General features: G+C 37.2%; 1 protein-coding gene across 16 annotated transcripts in view; it reads right to left on the reverse strand.

Annotated features, from left to right (window-relative positions):
• WDPCP (WD repeat containing planar cell polarity effector) overlaps positions 1-20,933 on the reverse strand; it is a 147,560-nt gene that overhangs the window by 106,460 nt on the left and 20,167 nt on the right. For 3 of the 16 annotated variants that reach the window (XM_086879156.1, XM_086879157.1, XM_086879161.1), the window contains one exon: positions 20,804-20,889. The exons of 7 other annotated variants lie outside the window; for them this stretch is intronic. The gene's annotated coding sequence lies outside the window, so the exon portion shown is untranslated. Of the gene's footprint in view, positions 1-17,162; positions 17,434-20,497; positions 20,626-20,803; positions 20,890-20,933 lie in introns of those variants that run through there. 6 more of the 16 variants (XM_086879150.1, XM_086879162.1, XM_086879153.1 and 3 more) reach the window with 4 other exon arrangements.

A 20,933-nucleotide genomic window follows, 5' to 3' on the forward strand; every position in this document is an offset into this window, starting at 1 on the left:
AGTGACCAATCACCCTCTGGGTGAAAAACCTTTCCCTAATATCCAGTCAAAACCACCCTGACACAGAGTCAGGCCATTCCTTGTCCTGTCACCACAAAGAGATCAGTGCCTGCCCCTCCTCTTCCCCTCATGAGGATGTTGAAGACCCCACTGAGGTTTCCCCTCAGTCTTCTCCAGGCTGAACAGACCAAGTGACCTCAGCCACGCCTAATTCAGCTTCCCCTCCAGACCCTTCACCCTCCTTGTGGCCTCCTTTGGACACTCCCTAATAGGTTAATGCTTTTTGATGTTTCTGGTGCCCAAAACTGCCCCCAGCACTCGAGGTGAGGCTGCCCCAGCTCAGAGCAGAGCAGGACAATCCCCTCCCTTGCCCAGCTGGCCATGCTGTGCTGATGCCCTCCAGGACATGGGTGACCCTCCTGGCTGCCAGGGCACTGCTGGCTCATCTTCAACTTGCCATTGACTGGGATCCCCAGGTCCTTTCCATGGCACTGCTCTCCAGCCTCTCATTCCTCAGTCTGTACATCCAGGGCTGCCTCATACCAGGAGCAGGATACGGATTGCTTTCATCTTCCATAAGTCTAATTTTTTTCAGAGAAGTGGAAAATGTAATAGCTGCAATGAACTCTAATTCACAAAAATACATATTTTTTCATTTGATTTTGGATTGATTACACAATAGCTCTACTAGCTGTAGATGCCAGAGCAGATTACCCTCGGTCTTACTTCTGTCTCCCTTCCTCCACCTCTCAAATGTTAACATCCAATCTCTGGCACTGCTACAGCTCACTCACAATGGCTAATTTTTAACCTAGACACCTATTGTTCAACAAACAAGGTAAGTCATCAAGTCATCCTACAAAACTTCTCTATTTCTGTGAAATAATATTTGGAGTAAAATCACTGCCTGTTTTTTCTTCCTCTTCATGACCAATCTGTCCTTCACCAAGGAGAGAAACTCCCTGCAGCACAAGTACGATTCAAAAACCTAGTATTTGACTCTGGAAACTAAAGTTTAGATTGAACTACCTGTATTAGAACAGTAGCTACTAGCTGTATGCTTTCTGTTGATACAACAATTTCTTTGTGTAAAACACATAAAATAAAATTTTAGGCATACTGTCTTTTACATTTTTAAGCTACATCAGCTTAAAATTTAGTGTAATTATTCTTTTAAAAATAGACCAGTTAAATTTTTTCCTATCATGTTCTCACAGATAAAAAATGCAAAATATTCTCTCAGTCTTACAAGACAAGCTTTTATAGCTGTATGAAGCCACAGCCTGTTTGATATATAATAAAACTGAAAATAAAGTTAGTAAAATAATGAGAATTCCTAAAACTTCATTTTGTAGTCTGGCATTAAACTGAAAGAATCCAGTTTCTTCCTTCACAGCTATAAGTTTTTATACCAAGTGTCAGCAGCAAAGCAATTACAAGAAAATGCTTAATTTATATACATATATTGATAGTTTTAATTTGGTTTCTTAAGAAAAATGCTTAAGAAGGATGCTTATGTCTGTGTGTCTGTCTAACCTTTTAAAGTTTTTAATCCATTGATCTAAATGAGCATCTAAATTTTGTTTCCTCACAAAAGAAATTGTTAAAAATATGTAATTCCTGAAAATGTTGACCCGATCTGCAGGTGGGCACAAGGAAAGACTCCAGAACTGAGGCATGCACAGGAATAGTTCATAGGAACTTTTAGATCTGTGCCAGCTGGGGAATGTTGCTGTGTGCCCAGCTGGATGATCCAGCAAAGTTCTCATCTCTGACCCTGGCCCAAGTGCTTAGAGTAGAGCATGAGATGGGCACATGTGAACCCACGCTCCTGTGTGGAAATTTACTAACTACAGGAGTCAAATCAGTTGTAAGGCCTTGGCTCAATGGGCCCATTGGTAAGATCAGCTTTGAATTTTTAGTCACACCACTTTTAAATTTCACAAATGTTTGGATATGAGGCAGTGTGGAAATAGCAGAGTGACACAATTTTAGTTAGGTTAGAAGTTCAATGGTTGCAAAGATGGCATTCTGCTCTACCCTCCCCTCTTGGGATTTCAGGGACAGTAATTCTGTCACCTATGCAGGAAATAAGATATTGGGACTGCATTCTTAAATGTTTCGTTCATTTAATTGCAGAAGTTTGGGTTTATTTTCTGGTAAGTATTGGTTCCAGTCTCCATCTCACACATCACAGTAGCAAAGCCTGAGATGTGTGTACCATCACTGGAACTCTGCAGTGCCTTAAAAAATGCACCTGGGTTGGAGTTTAACTTCCAGTGAGCCTGTGGTTAAGCACAACAGTGAATGCTGGTCTATAATTCCTGATCAGATCAAAACCACCTTGCTACACAAAGCAAAAGGCTGACCTGATCAACAAACACAAAATTGAATCAAACAGGAATGAATCCATTCAGTAATGGCAACTGAAAGCTGTCTATGGTAGTCCCTACTCTTACACTGTGTTGGCTCCCTGATACCTCTGCTCCCACTGCCCCTTCCCCTGTACAAGCAGGCTTGGGCTCTGCTTCCTTTTCCTCCCTTTCTCTTGATGCTTGTTGAGCTCCAACCCATCACCTGCAGTTATCTCCTTCTGAGCCCAGGCCAGTCCCTTCTCACAATTAGTGCTCCTGGCACTGAAACTGCCTGTCCGAGGACCTGGCATTCTTAGTGGGCTTCATTCTCATGTTCATTTACTCCTCCTTTAAATCCCTTTTCCATTGAGAAAAGAACTGTAGGTTTTGTAGCATAAATGAAAATTAGATCCCCTGTCACTGAGACCAACCTCAGATTTCAAGAAGTAGAAATACAGGCATGCTCTCTATAAATCTATTCAGTGCATAATAATTCATGTTACAATATTGGTAATATAGAATATTTTCAGCAAACACAATAAAAAGTTGATCAATTATCATACATTTGACTCTCTAGGCAAATATTTACTGTTGCTACTTTTTTTCTCTTCAGACTCTAATGATTGAGAATATTTTTGCCAAACACATGAATTAAGCATAATTCTTTTAATTATTCTAACTTCCCCAATCTAAATAGGAAAACTATTTTGTAGATGGGTGAACAACACACAGGAGCACTCTGTATCAAAATACACACTGAAACTTCTATTGTAAGAAAGGCCTAAATATGGCTTGCAGAATAATCACAGAAAGGAAATACATTATCTGATAACTCAAGAATTCTGGCATGAAAATGATACATTGCAAATTTATTCCCATATGCTGTAAAGTTATATTATGTTCCATTAAATTATTATTGTGAGGTTTGTTTTATTGTTTTGTGAACCTGAAAAGAATCCTCTTTTTTGCAATGACAGTTCTATTTACTGAGCTTTCACACTTTAATATATTTGCATATTTAACTAAAAAATATACATATAGCTCCTTAAGAACACGAAGTAAGAACACTTATAATCTGTAAATGCTCTAAAAAATGTTCTGTAAAACAGAACAAACATTTTATCTCCAGCTGATACCAATTATTTCTTGCACAATTAATTGGGCAAAAAGGCACATGGGCCATTATTCAGAATGGGAATTGTTGGCTTAGACAGCTGTCCATTTCGTCCTCTGCACTCTGAACTAAAATATCTGTCTCCTAGATAGAGGGTGCTGAAGTTCAAGGACGTGCAAAAATACTACAGAAAATCTATATGGGGTAACTTGTTGCCACCAAATTGATTGTTCATGTGTCAAAACCAAGGCCTGGTTTTTGCTGAGTTATCACTCAAGTAGAAGATGACAGAATCAGAAACTGAATTCTGCCACACTGCCGTGGCTCCTGCCTTCAGAAACATACTTCCAATACACATTATTGGTCTGCTCTTTCGAAAGACAGCTATTGATTAACTGAACTGATAATAAGATTAACAATGGTGAAGCAGAATTAATTTGAGGGAGGTAATGCCATTTGTCAAGAAGACACTTAAGTTTATGTATCAGCCACACCTCTGACAACCTTAATGAAGCTAAGAGCTGTTCTCCAATTGATACTGCAGGCAAGTATTACAATCTATAACAACCCTCAGACAGAGTGGGTGTGAAAAGTTAAGAAGGTCACAGAAAATAGATATAATTGACCAGGGTTTTTACTTCACAGAGTGAAAAGTTCATATACACATTTTGATAAAGACCCTGAAGGCCTTTATATAAACCAGATAGTAGATAAGTGATCCAAACTACAGATATCCAGTGCTGACACGACATAAGGCAATTACAGAAGTACTAAATGTCAAGCTGTTTTATGACATTCTTTTAGATAGTAATTGTTGTTGTAAATAACCCAATTTTTCAATACTAAAGGTCAGTAGGTCATAAAATTTTGTAGCAGTGTTTTCTTATCACCAGCCAAAGGAGAAGAAAACAAAATCTCTCTTTTTTTAAACTAAGCAGAAAGAAGGTGGAAGGGCCTGCAAATAATCCAAGCACAGGAAAAGTCCTTGCTCTACTGCCCTACCATTGTTGCAATTCCTGTTTGCAAGGAGGTTTATATGGGCAGGTCTTTAAGCTTAGAACACTGGTTCTCATTGAAAATGAATGATGTAAATGTGTAGGTTTACAACAGTGCTGCAGACAGCAGACCTAAATAGTTTCTTTCCATTGGTGCCTCTATGCATTGGCATCCTAGCCTGGCAGCATGGGCTGCTATGAAAAAAAAACAGCGATCAGAGCAACAGTTAAGTCCAAAGCAATGGGTTAAACCACAGTTCAGTCTGAATTTTAACTATATTTATAGGTAAATATATTGCAAACATATAAAATATATAAATATATAAAATATATTTTTGTATATATATAACCTGAACAAATAAGATTCTTCTCTATTTTTATGCAGTGTTTCAGATGTAGCTATCACACAACTAACCCGATCTGTACAGATGTCAGGTAAAGAGCAGCACTTGAAAATACAGCATGAACAACTATTGAGTTTTTAATTTATGAGCTGTACCAACTAATTTCTTGCTGAGCTGTACAGCTCTGGCCTTTAACATTTTATACCCTGAATATTCACTGAGTATGTGTTTAAGGAATTTTCTAAAGAACATTGGTAAACACATTGATTTCATTTACAAATCTTGCAAATTTGCAAGCTGCCTTTAAAATAATAGAAATGTATTTCTGAGTATATTGTATGAGTTGAATAAATTTACTAGAACAGATTATTTTTAGATCTATAACATCTTTAAATGTTGTTTTTTGCATTCCTTTTTAGAAAGTTTTACATTTAAAAAATTTCCAGTAGCTATTTTATGTTGACCTATTTTATTCAGAAGCAGGAAATAAATTAGGCAAGCAATAAATTAAGATTTACTAATATTTGAAAATCACCTTTGAATAGCCTTTTGCAAGGCTCATTGAGATTCTTGTTTGTGAACATTTATTTTTAAATGGGTTTTTTTTCTGCTATACTTGAATTCTAGTTAATCCAGTGAGACTTGTATCTTGGTTTCTTCAATGTAATATTAAAAAAACTACAATGCTTGTGTGTCAGACTTCCTTTTAAGAAAGATTTGATTGCAAACACAAACAAAAAGCTTTTCTTCTTTTGTACTCCTTTATGATCTTCAAACAAGTTTCTATGAAAAGAACTAGTACTTTTTCAATTTTAAGCCATACTCACCTTTGCAGTTAGGAAAAAAATGAAAATTTCATGTTACAATAATTAATTCCTGATTGTAATGTTACAGTATAGTTTATGTTGTATTCTAATTATGCAGATATGCAAAAGGAAAAATAACTTTGAAGAACAAAATGAATTTGTTTAAGCGTTTTCATAATTACAATGAAACTGTTGAACAGTGGAGTTGTATATAAACTAAAATATACACAGATTTTAATACTGAATTACAAACTCTTCTCCCACCCTTGAGAAAACCATGACAGTAAAGTAATCAGTCTGTAAGTATGGCTAGTTTCAGAAAACTATCTCATTAAAAATGCAAAATGGTCAAAACTCAGATCAGCTTCATTCTACCTCTCACAGGAGCAGAGTAAGACCAGCTATCAGTCAGATCCCTGCAGTTGCCTTTGCCCAGTATTTAAAACAGTTTTGGTCTCAAAGCTGTCCTACAACATAGCAGTAAATGATTTACTAACTTCCAGCACCATTCCTATACATTTGAGTATCTATAGCCAAGAGAAATCGAGTTTTAGGATCTGCAAGGAGATCACCTAAATAATGGACAGCATCCAAAACTTTTAAGGAAAATTTTCCTCTTGCTAATAATACTATCACCATTGGATAAATACTGCTAGGTGCCACTTTATGATCAACTTCATCTGCCTGAAAAAGAAGGACATTACAGTAGCTTTATTTCATATACTAAAAATTGGTACTGATGGAGAGGCAATTTCAAACACCAGCCCCAGTTTCATGAATGCAAGGATGGAGTGAACCAGTAGTTCATCTTAGCTTCTGTAAAATAATGTAGTGATGGAAGTCATAGGTATTATGTATTAAATGAAAATTAAAATGAAAAATGGATTTTTGGGCAACTCTTAATACTTCAGAAACAATCAGCTAGATTACAGAATCTTCCCAACATGTAGTCAAATTATGGAGAGAAATGTGAATTGGTTTCCCCCTGTTTTTTCAGATAATACTGGTGATATGCTCTCTGACTTCAGGCTTATTGTCTTACTAGTTCAGCTGTATATTGAGGGTGTTTTTTTAGTGGACAGATTTAAAAGTGACAAGATACACAGAAATAAAATATGTGCCTCCTTACTATCTTTAGTCACAAGTTAGAATATCCAGTATATTTGCTCATCTATTCTTTCTATTCATGACAATGCTTATTTGCTCTACTCCCATCATTAACTAATGGATTTATGGTACTTATTGGGAAAAAAGTCATATGAAGCAGCTCTTATTAATATAAGAAATATTTACTGAAGGAATCAATACTGTTAAAATTATAAAGCATAATACCAGAAGGTGTAATTACCTTTAAAAAGTATAAGATTAGGTAGACTATGTTTTCAATTAATCAGTCATTGTTACTTGGTTCTAATTTTAAAATACAGCTACTCAAATATGCTGCCAGCAGAAAAATCCACGTAGCTCATTTTTAAAGAGTTTCTAACTTAAAATGGGATCCTATTCTCATTCAGATCAGAAGAAAAACTGCTACTGGGTCAATTGGTAAAAGCTCCTAGTGGGAGGAATGTGCACACCAGTATTTTGTTCCAATATTCTGTTCTGATTTGCACAAGGCTAGTGCCAAACACATCAGATTGGGGCTGAATTATGCTGGGCAAACTATAAACTGTTGCATTACAGATTTCTTAGTATCTTCTTCTGTTGTTTTCATAGGTCTCATCTAAAAATGTTTTTGAAAATCTATGAACAACTACCTTTAAAATGACATGACATAACCTTCAATGCCCAATACCTTCAAAGCACTCACATACTTCCAGTTACCTATGTGTTTATTCAGAAGGTCCAAATTTTATATAGAAAGAACAGAACTGAATTATTGGATATCCAATATCCAGTAATTCACAATATCCAATAATTCAGTCCATACTAAAGAAAGATATTTTACTTTTCCTAGGTTTCATTCTCAAATTGAAAAAAAATTACTTGAGTCAGAATTAGACAGAGCAGGCACTAAAGCAAAATGTACACCTTTTAACAGATAAAATAAATATAAATGAGTATCAAACAATCTCTTGGAAGAATTAGAATTAAATTAGTTATACAACAATGCATGTCAGCTTCACAAAGCACACCCATTGATGCTGAAATTCACATTACCTAAATATGTATGCAAATACTAAATTCCCAAGCGGTTAGTGAAGATGACGTCAGGAAGATTCACCCATTTTAATTCCATGTGCTCTTGCAATGTAAACACTGCCTTTTGAGAAGAAAGGTTCTCACAATCTCAGAAAATATATTGTGCTGTACATGTAAAACTGGAGACAGCAGCACCAGCAGCCCTTCATGTAAATATGCTACATATTGCCATATACTGGTGCAATAAAGATGTGGACACATGCCCGAAGGGACATTTGGCTACTCTTTTTAAGGCTTAGGAGGCTATATGGCTCCTAAAGAAGCTCCTGAAGAAGGCTTTGATCCCTTTCCTTTCCAAGCTCCGTGCCAGTTGCTCCAGCTGTCAACAAACATTTTAGTCTTGATGGTCTTTGGAAGTTTGGGCAGCTTTCAAAAGCTGTTGGATATCAGAAATCCTTACCTTGAATCTGAAAATTAGTGCAAAGATGTATCAACTTCTCCTGGAGGAATATTTTCAGAATCACCATCTCCACAGGCTGGCTTTAACAAAGACTTGCAGGTGGCAGATCTCTTTGCAGAGTGCTCGTGACCATTCCTGGGCATAGAACTGAGATGTACTGCTTTGTGCTATGTTCCACTTTTGAATTTTAATGGCTTTTATTCAATCAGTCTTAGGAACTGATTCCATAACAGCAGAATTTTCTCTTAGAAATCTTTTTATTTCCATTCTCCTTCACTCACCTTGCACCAATGTCCTGGGTCAGAAGTGCAGGCTTTAAATTTGTATTCCTAGGACAAACGGCTGTAAATCCTGTTCCCTACTCTGCTGCCTGCACATTCTTACAGCAGAGACACAGCATTTTTAAGTTTGCTATTGAATGGGGAATCATGATGATTCTAGAGAGAAAAAAAACCCAGCTGTATTGCAATGAGAGTTTTATTTTTAAATCTTTACTGGCAATGGCAGTAATTTGCAAACTGCATCTATTTTACTATTCTTGCTGCAAATATATGCAGTGAAGTTATAAGGAATGAATCTATTTCTAAACAAGGCAGTAATAATGTGGCAAGTGCTATAATGTACAGATGCTCATCTCTGACATTAATTAGGTAGGAGACCAGCCCATTTTTCACTTGCATGGGGTCCATGTACATTTTCTTTTGTTTTTACAGTAACAATTATGAAATGTAATAATTTTGCTGTTTTGAATCTTTCCACCTTCTCTCAAACACCTTTAGTTATCTGCATCTTTATCCTCTGAATTCCAAGAATAGCAGTTCAGGAAGGAATGCAAATTAAAGAAGAAAATGGATAATTCTAGGAAACATAAAATGATTCCTTGTTAAATCTACAAATGCTTAAAGTTAAGTAAATTGGGTTTCAAGGAAAGAGAGCTCCTTGGTGCAGAAGCACCCTCTAATGGCTGGCTCCTGAGTGCTCTGAATCACGACAGGAAGAGCAATTTAACAGCTCCCCTAAAAAGCAAGGGAAACTGCCAAGATACAAAAAAAAAAAAACAAAAAAAAACCAAACCAAAAGCAAGGGAAATGCAAATATATGTATACACATATTCACATTTCACATACAGTCTCTGTTGCATATCCTTAACACAGAAAAAGAGCATCATGAATCTGACCAATTTCTTTCATTAGAGTCTGTATTTCCTTTTAAAACAATATTCTCCATTTAGTATATAAAATAGCTTTTTATGTTTTCCTAGGTTCCAACCATTCTTCAAAATTTAAAGACAATCAGAAACTGAATTTTCTCTCTTATCTCAATTAACTTTTACGAAAGAAAAAGTTACTTGGCTTTAAGAAAAATGCTGTACTAAGCCTAAATCTTAATTTATGCTAGAAGGAATATGGAAGTCAGTGGGTTCAATGCTCTGCACAAGTTGGTCAGCTCTGAAGGTGCATCCCAATAGAAAAATACTATGTAAGAAAATAAAAAACCCTTTTGGTGCTGAAGCTGTACTAGAAATGTAAACCATTTCTGCTATCTAAAAACATGCTTTCATAGATATTTTCCCCTTCTAGTCTATGCTTTTGAAGGGTTTTTTCAACGAAAATATCCAAAATTTGCTTATGTAACTGCATTATTTTACCTCCACACCAGCATGTGTATTTAGCATACAGCCTTTTATTATTAACTGTGAAGTATAATATCTCAGTGCTCATACAAAGCCAGTGGCAGATAGAGCAGTTAATAACATGAGAGTAATGAGACTAACGGACCAACTTGCTTCTCAACATCACTTTTCAAATCTCTTTGGGCTAAATTTTCAGTGTGGGGAATTAGCCATAGAAATCCCATTAACATTAATGAATGTTCCATGGTTAACTCCCCATGCTCTGTGCTGAAGATTTACCCCTATATCTCTAAAATAAATATGTACAGATGCCAAAATTCTTTTTATAGAGCCTGAAGAAATTAAGGACTCTATTCTCAAATAATTGACTTATGCACATGTATCTTTTTCCCCCATGGATCATCTTCTACATATCAGGATGGGTGTAATGTCTGCATTATTCTCATTGAATAGATTATCCAAAGTGCATGTTTACTGTATAAAGGCTGGGTTTAGCTAATTGCATATTTTACAGAAATAACATATAGATTGAGTTAGATTTTTCTCATCATTAAACAAACAGTGGTTGAACAGTATTCACTGTCATTGAGAACAGCATGTATTTATACTTATATTTCTGAAAATGTAAGTATTAAGGAAAGTCAATAGTCTGAAAGAATTGGAAATTATCCTATACACCTACCAAAAAGCCAAAATACAACTGGGTCAACAGAAGTGTCTGCAAGCAGTGACTGAGGCACTGTGCAAAGATGGGGAACAATGTTTGATACCTTGACTATGAAAATGTGGATGTGCGAAGGGCTTCTAGGACCAAAATCAGCAGCTTCCTCCTGTTTTTGAAAAGCAGGGATGAGGGACACATTGCCATCATTTTTTTCCCCCATTTGCATAAATATACCCTTACTATTTTTAAAGTATTAATTTAGAAGCTTACTTTCCCAGTTAGGGTCATCATTTCAAGCTCCACTACAGTTTAAAAAAGAAGTGCCAAAACAACTGCTTCAAATCATATTCACTTGATAAAATTTGGAATAAATCTTCAGTGATGCTATTTTCAGACATAAAGATTTACCTTGCCTTCCTTAAAATTACTCTTCTTGGAGATCAGACTGGAATAGATCAGGTATAATACCCAATTTTATGCATCTGTCCTGGAAACAGTGTGTTGGTGTTACCATTATAATCTCAAAGAAGAGAATCTACTTTCCTCCCTGAACACAAAACCAAAAAAATAATTTACATGGAGCCTGTATAAATTGTTTTATCTGAAAATAATATACCAGCTAAATGAAGATAGAGGAAGCCCCCTGAAATTATCCAGTGAAACCATATTTGAGAAAACTCACTCAGAAAAAAGTACAATTCTTCTGGTTATACCTGGAGCCAAAGATGCCACATTTAGACAGAAATTCTTTTAGCTTATGAGCAGACTCTTGAAATCATATCTAGATCAAAGATTAAATGTATAGTCCTCCTAAGAATATCAAACTATGTGACCATAAACCAATCCTCTTTCAATAGCAACACATTTAGACAGATTCCCCCTTTCCATTGAAAGGTCTTTCATACAAGCCTTTCATAGCCAAGATAAAAAAGGGAATTTTCCTGGTAGCATTCTTCACAAAAATGCTTTCAGCTAGGACTGGGAAATCTGGCATGAGGTAAGGTCAGACTGGTGGGGGTGGGGAGCAGAATCAGTCATGTAAACAGGTTTTATATTGCATTTATTACAAACTCCCCTTATTTTCAGTTGCTTCTTTGGAAATTAGCACAACCATGACTGGATTAATTCTCTGTGGGTTTCCCTCTGTACTGTTATTGAGCAGTCATGGGAAAACTCAGCCAAATGAGTATGGCTCTAGTGAAGCCATACATCTATGAGGAAGGGCAATCACCAGAACACAGGGTTTGTCTAAAAAAAGACATTCAAACAGATAGGGCACTTAAGCTGACCTCCCTGAAGTGATGTCCTCATACTTTAATTGAGCTAAATTTTTGATGTTTTATGTCACTGTAAATGAAAAGGAATAATTCTATAGAGAATGTTTGTTGGTTTTCTGGTTTTACAGACACATTCCTCCCTACCCTTCAGGCAGCCTGTCACTCACTGCACTGCTTCACATCTGAGCAGGTCTTGCATCCATTCCTGTGCACCCTCCAAGACTATGTAGACCTGCTGAAACCTCTCTTTAAAGACAACCAGGAATGTGTCTTTTCAGTACTATGAGAAACACAGACATTACAGGAGCCACATCTTTTTCATACCTTCAGCTCATGAAAAAACAAAGGGCAAAGACTTTTGGCACGCCTACGTCCAGCATTTCCTACCCGGTGGTGCAGAGTCAGTGCTCCCTTTGCACTGCTGCATCCCCAGAGAGGGATGCCATCCTGGCAAACAGCAGCAATGTTATCTCAATTTTTTTGTTCAGTGGTTTTTGGAACACAAGTCTTTACCATCTCCTGGAAGCCGCCTCAAGACACACTGCAGTGTCAAGACACATTGCACAGGTTTATCCATAGTGACTAAACTGCTGACATCTGTTCTCCTCTGACCTACTCCCATGGGCAGTTTCAGCTGAAGGCCTTAAGTATATTTATCCATACTTGATGCTGTCTGCTTGTAGCATCCCATAAAACATTTTTCCCATCAAGATTTTATTTTTGCATAGGGTAGTGGGAGAAGGGGAGAGAGGATAGGCATTTTTGCTTACCCAATATCACTTAAATGTGTTGAGCACTCTATTTATACATCCCCACTGCTGTTTCATTTCACAGCAGCCTCGTCCCTAAAAGCATTAGAAATTTCCACAACAATCCCAACAGCTGTTTCCCAATATTCAACTAGTTTGCAACTGAGGGAGCCTTCAGATGGGAACGGCAGAATGCCTGTTGGCACTGCCAGGAGCTCCCCTGTCTACCCAGCTCATGGGAGTGAGTTCAGAGATGGTCAGTGGCCAATGTTACTCTGAATTTTTGCTTCCACCACTGGTCATCCCAGTTGTGCATCATTACACTGCTTCCTCATGCACATCAGCAACCAGCTAATCTATCCCTAAAGCAGTGCTCCACCAAACAAAGCAGCTTCTGATAAATATCCTGGGGAAGGAATGACTCTCTTCATCTACCTGCTCCTACTTCTTCAGTAGCTGTATGGCCATAACTTCAAAAGTTTTATGAAATCACAGGCCCAAAAGCATCTGTCTACAAGACTAAACATGTGCAATCTAATTCCCATTAATGATTATCATGATCTATGACATATGCTCTGTGCTGCCTTACAGCAGATCAAAATGGAATAGCAAAATTAATGGACGGGGGAGACGAACCATAAATTTTCCAGCTTTATTCCCAATATCAAAATTTCTGCACATACTGCAGGCATTGACATATGAAGAATTGCACAAACATGTGAAAAAAAGCAACTGCTCCACATCATGGAACTGAGTAACACATCATTGCACGATAGGCACTACCTCCAGGATACCCCGTGGTTAAATTACAAAAGAAGGGAACACAAAATACATCACTCCAGCACGCTGAAGTTATAGAGAGGCATTTCACTTTGACAGAGTCAAGTTGCTCCACATGGAGTAAACAAACTATTCCGGTTCCCCCAAGTGCTCTTCATATCTGACAACACCTTTCTATACAGACCCATAAGGATCAGGAAGAGCCTGAGATACTGTGATTCCTGCATCAATACTTGTTTGAGGACTTTTAAACGTAGTTCATTGCTGTGAAGTCTCACAGCTGTCCTGGCCTTTGTCCTTTCCAAGGATTTGTTCATGAGATGTGTGATATTTAGTAACTACATTCCACAGTTGTCAGCCTTCATTCAGGATTGCAAAACACACACCTAAAAAATATTACATTGCTCGATCACGCTAACACAAGTCATATTAATTAAGAATATGTTTGTGTAATTACATGGGAGAGGTGCTTTGCACAGCAGTTAAAGTGCATGCAACATCTATAATAAGCAACCCTATGTGTAAGATATTATTACAGTACAGGATTCTTGGTCTGAAAGAAAGAAGTAATTTGAAAATTGATGCCAACTCTTTGGTGTTTTCTAGGTCACATAAATTATTATTAGGACCTGATATATTTAAGTAACAAAGCACATTAAATAATATTTTATCTGACTCAATAGGAACAATCATTCTGTAGCATTTGCTGAATAAAGTCAAACACATTTCTTCCAACAAGTTAATTAAAAATGTGTCATTTATATACAGCAACCAGATCTGAATGGCTATTGCAAAACTTTGATTTTCTTTAGACCACTTTACCTAAAAGAATAAACATTGATGCAATAAAATTTTCACACCTTAAAGTTATAATGATTACTTTGGTTAGAGCTAACTCTTCTCACAGATGCAACAAGCAGAGTTGCACACACTTTGTGATAAAGATTTGCAGGCTGAAAAAACTGTTAGCAGGACAACCTAAATGTCATTAGGCAAGCCAGCTCCCCAGTTGCTGCCCAACCAGGGAGCAATATACAGGAATAATGTGCACATGCTCAACAAATCCATTTTTATGTTTTCTTTTTAATTTTAATATCAAAGTATTCCAAAGCTCAATTATGCTTCATTAGTGAAACTGTGACTATCCCACTTAATTATTTTAATATCTCAGGATTAGACAAGGAATGCAGAATTTTGGTAAAGCAGACAATGAAGGAAACACACTGACTGTTCCAAGAAAAAAAGCTGTATTTCATGTTTTGAGCCAATCAACGATGAGCCACAGATATTGTATTACAGATGATTGCTTTAATCCTAAGGCATTTTAGGGTGTATTTGAAGTAACACAAGGGAAGCTTGTTTTGATATATTCACAATATAAAGCTGCTAGGAGATGGTTCCTAGATTCACACTGTGAGTTAAGTTCTCTCTCCCACTTTGAAAACAAAAGAGGAGAATACTTGCAAGCAGACTTAAAGTCAAAATAAAACATCAATTTATCACACAGCTATTTCCTAAGAGATCCCTTTTCCTTCTGCGTATCACAAAACCAGAACTCCAGGCACACTCCCCTTCATCCTGCTCTATAAATCTTTCATTTAAAACAGCTAACTTCTCTGCACATATTTCTCACAAGTTTTTAAACACCATTTTCACCTTCACTGCCTTCAGAAACTCCACAGAAGCACAACTTTACACAATGGCACCACCTTGTGTTTCAAATACTGATTTCCAATCCTAGTGCTGACCTCAACTTCATGCCTTTCCCTCACAGTGGATGAAAAATAATACAAACATATCAAATATGGTAATTAAAAATTTTATATATTATTTTAATATATAAATATTTTATACAATACAACTATTCCTTTCAAATGAGACTCATCCCATTTTCTGCCAGTTTAAATTTGTGTCTTTCATACCCAAAATTACCTATAATAAAGCCTCTGCAAGCATATTTTTAATTTAGTCCCTGGTTGTTTTTCATATAAAAGAAATGTTTAGATCCTGATGGATAACCTGTTTTGGGGTCAAAGTCAATTAAATTGTCTCTAAAGCGGAATTTACCTGCTTGGTTAAATGGAAATCAAGCTACACATATATGTATCTTAAACCATTATCCAAGAAATGGATAATTCAAAAATACAAGTCTTGAAAAAAATGTTTACTTAAAAGATTAAAGGCAGACATTATAGTATTAGTAAAACATGTCATCCAGTGCCCAACCTTTTATTGTTATGGGCAGGGTGGCAGCCTTGCCATTTAGAAGTGGCAAACCATCTTACAACTCTACTTAAAGTTGTGAAGAACTTTGAAAATCTTTATCTGCATGAGCTGAAACACAAGTAAGTCCTCAACAGGTTGACTTCATTTTTGGAAGTGAAAAGTGAGGTAACTTTGCCCCAGAAAATGGTTTGGTTGTTTACATTTTACAGCGTTACTCTTTATCTTTGAAACTCACTCACTACTATACCTAGGCTGGATCTTAAAAACAAATAAATCTGTGAACTTTTCTTGGGAAAACACCCATGTTGTTCACAACTGCTCAGTAAAAGAGATCAGTTTTAGTAAAAAACATCCACAAAAGTTCCATTTCTACTTAGGATGCTCCAGTGTCCCTGTTCTCAGTGCTGATTTGGCAGTACCTAATACTTTCAGCCCTCTCTTAAAAGCATTACACACCATGCTCTTCAGGCTCCTCATTTCCAATAAAAGCATTCTATTATTCCCAGACCTAGTCCAATGTACACTGGATTCTGAATAACCAACTTGTCACAATCTAAACTGCTAATGGTTCTCCTGTATCTCATATGCTCCTCCTCACAAACCTAACCTTTGCTTCAGGTGCAGTCCTTCTCCTTATTCTGCTCTTCCACCTGCTCTTTTCTTCTTCATCTTAATGTAATTAATTTTTAAAAAACAACCAGCCACCACCACCAACAATGAAGAAACCCCAGCTGTATCTTTTATATTACTGGCTTTACTCAAGTCATATTTGCCCAATAATAAATAAAGGCAGAATTTATAAAGGCAAATTTTGTCAAAAAATACCTACATGTTTCCTCAGATATTTATGAGGAATTCCACTGGATAGTATTTGAGGCTGCTGATATAATGGTCACACATGCCCCTTGAGTCACCAATATCATGGAAACACCAGTTTTCTAGAACCTTCTCATGCAGGCTTCTGCACGCCTTTTGCCAAAATTTTTTAGCATTATGCCTTCAAAGGAGCTCCAGGAGTGTGAGGGTCCTGACAACAGAGCTCTTTAAAAAGGGCCAAAGCTGCTGATCTTCCTTCAGCCATGCTGGCACTACTGCTTATAAGACATGAAAAGGAAAATGTTCAATTAAAAACCAGTTAAATTCCATGAACCAGCACACCAAGCAACCATACAAACAGTTTGCCAGTGCAATTATGCTAGTGATGCAAGGACAGAATGAGAGCTGTGTCAGCTGCCAGGGCTGCCAAAAAAGATGCCTCTTAAAACTGCATACTCAGGAGCGATATAATGGGAACCTCTGATATGGGCAAGGCTTTTTCAGCTGGAGTCAGCTGGGCACAACAGCTCCACAAGGAGAGGACACCTCAGAATGTGCCTGGAACAGTCCTGTTTCTCCCCAGCGTAGCAGAAGAAGTTGAGTGGACAGTGTGACCTAGCAAGTCTGTCTTCTACCAATGATTTATCCTGAGACGTCTGTACTCATTCCTTCTCCCCACTGTTCAGCCTCCTGCACTCCAACACCACAGATGCTGCATAAGAGTTGCTGAACACACACAAATCTGGCAAATTAAAAGTAACCCCAACCAGTAACAGTTTACATTAATATGCCAGACTATAACCTGGGATGATCCAACTTGTTTTTATAAGCAGCATAGACTGGAACAGGAGGCATCTCACAGTGACATGTTCCTCACAGACTGAGTCACGCTTGCAGGCTTTGCTCTTCTGTTCTGCCTATTCTCTGTTCTCCATATGGTCAGGAGGGGAAACAACTTTCCCCTGTGAGGCCAGATCAGCAGCAGCACCTCAGCATGGCCCAAATATCTTGCACTGATACAGGCAGGTTAACAGCAGCTTCTTCTAGTATTTTTTTTCTTTCTGAAGAAAAGGCTGGGGACAGAACAATGGTTATCAGTGGTCATGGTTATCAATGGTTATAGCATCCATTCAGCCATTAAAGGCAAAGGAGTGAACAAACTGAAGACTCTGACAAACATCTTTGTCCTTCCTGGGTAAAATGGGATTGTAGGGAATCTGAAAATTTTAATTCACTGCTTTGCTTGGTCACAGCCCTGAAAAATGAGGCATACCATGTCAGATGAAAATCAAAAGGCAAATAGAGGCACAAATGAACACAAGGCCACATGATAACTCCATATCTGTCAACTGAAAGGCCATAAAGGTGACAAATTCCTAGCCAAGCTGATGATGATTACAAAGAAAATAATGAAGAAAAAGAAGAATAATGGTGTTTTGACAGATATACTAAAACCTGTTAAAGACTGAGTTTCTACAATGAAACTCAGAAGCATGGCAGTCACTACACATCCCATCCCTGCTAGGATGAAGGCCTTTCACATTAGATTACCATTACCCAATTCCTAAAGTAAATATGGAAGAGCAGAAAAACTGAATACATACTCTTGATCAAAATATCATAATCAGAGAGAACTGCCATTGATTGCATGCAAAGTGCAAATGCACATCAGAGCCATGGCTCCTGTTTAATACAAATAAACTTATTAGATCTGAAGAAGTTTAAAAGTTTTTGAGAACTCTTTGTTTGGGTCCTTTATAAACAGAAAAATCCCAATTGCAAAAACCCTGATTTCCATGAAGGTAGAGAAATCTTATACATAAATTTCTTTAAAAATACCTTTGTTTCTGCAGGGTGCATCTAGAATGTGAACCGGACTTCTCTGTACAGCCAAGTATTGCAGTACTTAAAGCCTTAAATTGTTTATTCTTTGTCTACATTGCTTTTGAGTGTAAATGCTGGGAGACTGAGGGAAAGGCTAAAGGATACATTTGCTCTAGTTCTAGAGTGTGCCAGCTCTTGAGCAGAGCAGATTATCACCAGACAAATGCAATAGCTCATACCAGTTGTACCCCTAATTCTCTTTTCCTTGGCAACAAAGGGGTTCTCACCCTGTTGCAGAATGGCTAAGCTGCTTGTGAAATTGGAATTTCACAGTCCTGCCCTGATGCAAAGTACAGCTCAGTGCCAACAGTGCACTTGCACCAATTTCAGCTTTCCATCATTTGCCAACTGTACCCTGTGGACCTGCTACATAAGCACCTGAATTGTTCCCAAAGCAGAGGCAGTGCAAGAACCACAACAACCATCCCAAGATAAATTGTCCCAGATTGTGCATCAGATCCCTGAGGCACCTCATGCCCCTGTGAGCCCAGTTTAGAAGGAGCAGCATGTGGCACTCACTGGCTGATTCACACATACAATCCACCTTAAGGGGAGCCTGAAGATATTGCTAAGAGTTTGATGAATCCATCACACTGATTGCTTAATGCAGATGGTCACACATGATCCTTCATTTCTACGTAGATTTACATAGCAAACGTGAAAGAAATAGTAAAAATTCCCTTGCATCCAGAAAGGGGATTTAAGAAAATGAGTTCCTTCTTAAAAAACTAAAAAGCCTGTTAAACTGTTGTGTTGCCTAGCAATTTGTACCTATGGCACTTGATATCCTACAGAGGGCAAACACTATTGCTGTGTTCTGACACCCACTGTCACTCAAGGTGAACTGAGATTTCTCTTTGCCAAGCTATGACACAGATGGGAGTCCCAACAACATAAAGCCCTGTCTAATTCAAAGGATCCAAAATGATAAAAAGTTTAAGATAGGAGAAACAAACAGCAGAGCTGAAGCATATTATCCGCAAAAATCTTCCAGGTACTCATTAAAGGAAAGAATTATTTACTTTATTTTTCAGGCCCTATATGCTGATCAGTCAATGCAGTATGACTCAATATAAGAGGAGGTTTTGCTGTTAGGCAGAAACAGAGCAAAAACTAAGGGAAAGGGGACAGTTTTCTGTGTAAGCTGTGGCAAAGACCTCATTTTCAATGCTGGGAAAAAGTCCAGAATCAGAGAGGCTCTTGCTCTGCACTACAACAGGCCATCAAGTTCTATTGCAGACATTTTTCTTTTCTTCATTTTCAGACTTCACTTTCTTCTCTTTGTAGCTCTCATCCCACCTGACAGAACAAGGCAGACTTCCTGCTCTGCCTTACAGTCTTCTGCCATTTCAGTGCAGCTATTGATAGGATCAGTCAGGATCAGTCTTTGTGAAGAGAGTCCAGCTATGTCTGTTGTGCCAGGAGTCAATTTCTGCTCATTCACGTGCAGGTGGGCCAGTGGCCCAAAAGTGAGACAAGTGCATTCACTGAAGATGCAGGCTTTGGAAAACTAAGTGGTGAAGGTCTCGCAAGCCATAGACAAAGTCCAATTTTTCAAAACCTATTTTAAATGTCTCCTCCCAGGAATAGATATCAGTGTCTTCATGAAGGGGGAGAACCTTTTAAAATATTAAGAGAAAGTCCTTGGCAATTTTTCCTAGCTTCATCCTTAAACAGACTGGCAAAATCTTTTTACTTCTTCCAAAAATTAAGAGCTGTAGATGTAACATACTTCAGCTATAGCAATTAAGGTCAGAACCAACTGAAAATAAGTTCCTACAAAATTAATCAGGCAACTTTTCTGATCTTACCTAGAGCAAATCATTCAGCCTACTGAACAATATCATTGTCAGTTACATATTTGGAAATGTCATTTAATTTTTTTTTGCCACTAAATGATTCTCAAATTTATGTGGACTTAGATATAGATATTATGCTGTACACAAGAAATAAACAAAGTATACAATTGGCAGCAGGTAAAATCCTTCCTGAAACAATATTTGTAATGTAGGTACTACATCAGTCTTTATCAAAAGTGGAATTTTAGTGCTCCATAAAATTATGGTTAGTGTCTATCTTTAAAAACGTTAAGTTTTGATATCTTCTCATAAATAAAATGCTAACAAAAATGTAAAAAATTATGTTTAGGTTACCTCTCTTGAAACAAACCAGCAGTTAATATTCCTTATTCAAGCCTATTTTTATATTTAACATTACTGATACTAAAATCTAAATAATATTTAAATTAGTTACCTGAGCTAGAAGAGGATCTGAATTCTGATTTGACTTGGGATAAAGTTATTCTTTGTTTCACAGAGAGAAAAAGCTCATAATAAAATTATTGCCTCAAATCTTCCTTCCTTCCCCTCCAAAAACAAACCTGATATTTACTTTTTCTCCTTCTTCTACAATCTGAGGAATGTAAACCATGCTTGTGTTCACAGGGACAAATAAAGATGACAACAAAGGCTGCAATTAGAATAAGCATCTGATGTGCTTCCACTAAAACATATACTTCAGGTTCTAAACAATATGCCACTCAAATGGAATAAACCCTACCTGACACAAAAATTGCCAATGTTTGTCATGTCTGAGCACATTTTTGGACTAAATTAAACAAGCAAGTCTTGCCTTTATCAGGTCTCCTAAAAGAAAAAGAACATTTAGTGGATTAAAAAGCAAGTCCATG

The sequence above is a fragment of the Cyanistes caeruleus genome, chromosome 2 (genome assembly GCF_971803275.1).
Source record: "Cyanistes caeruleus chromosome 2, bCyaCae1.hap1.1, whole genome shotgun sequence".
NCBI lineage: Eukaryota > Metazoa > Chordata > Aves > Passeriformes > Paridae > Cyanistes > Cyanistes caeruleus.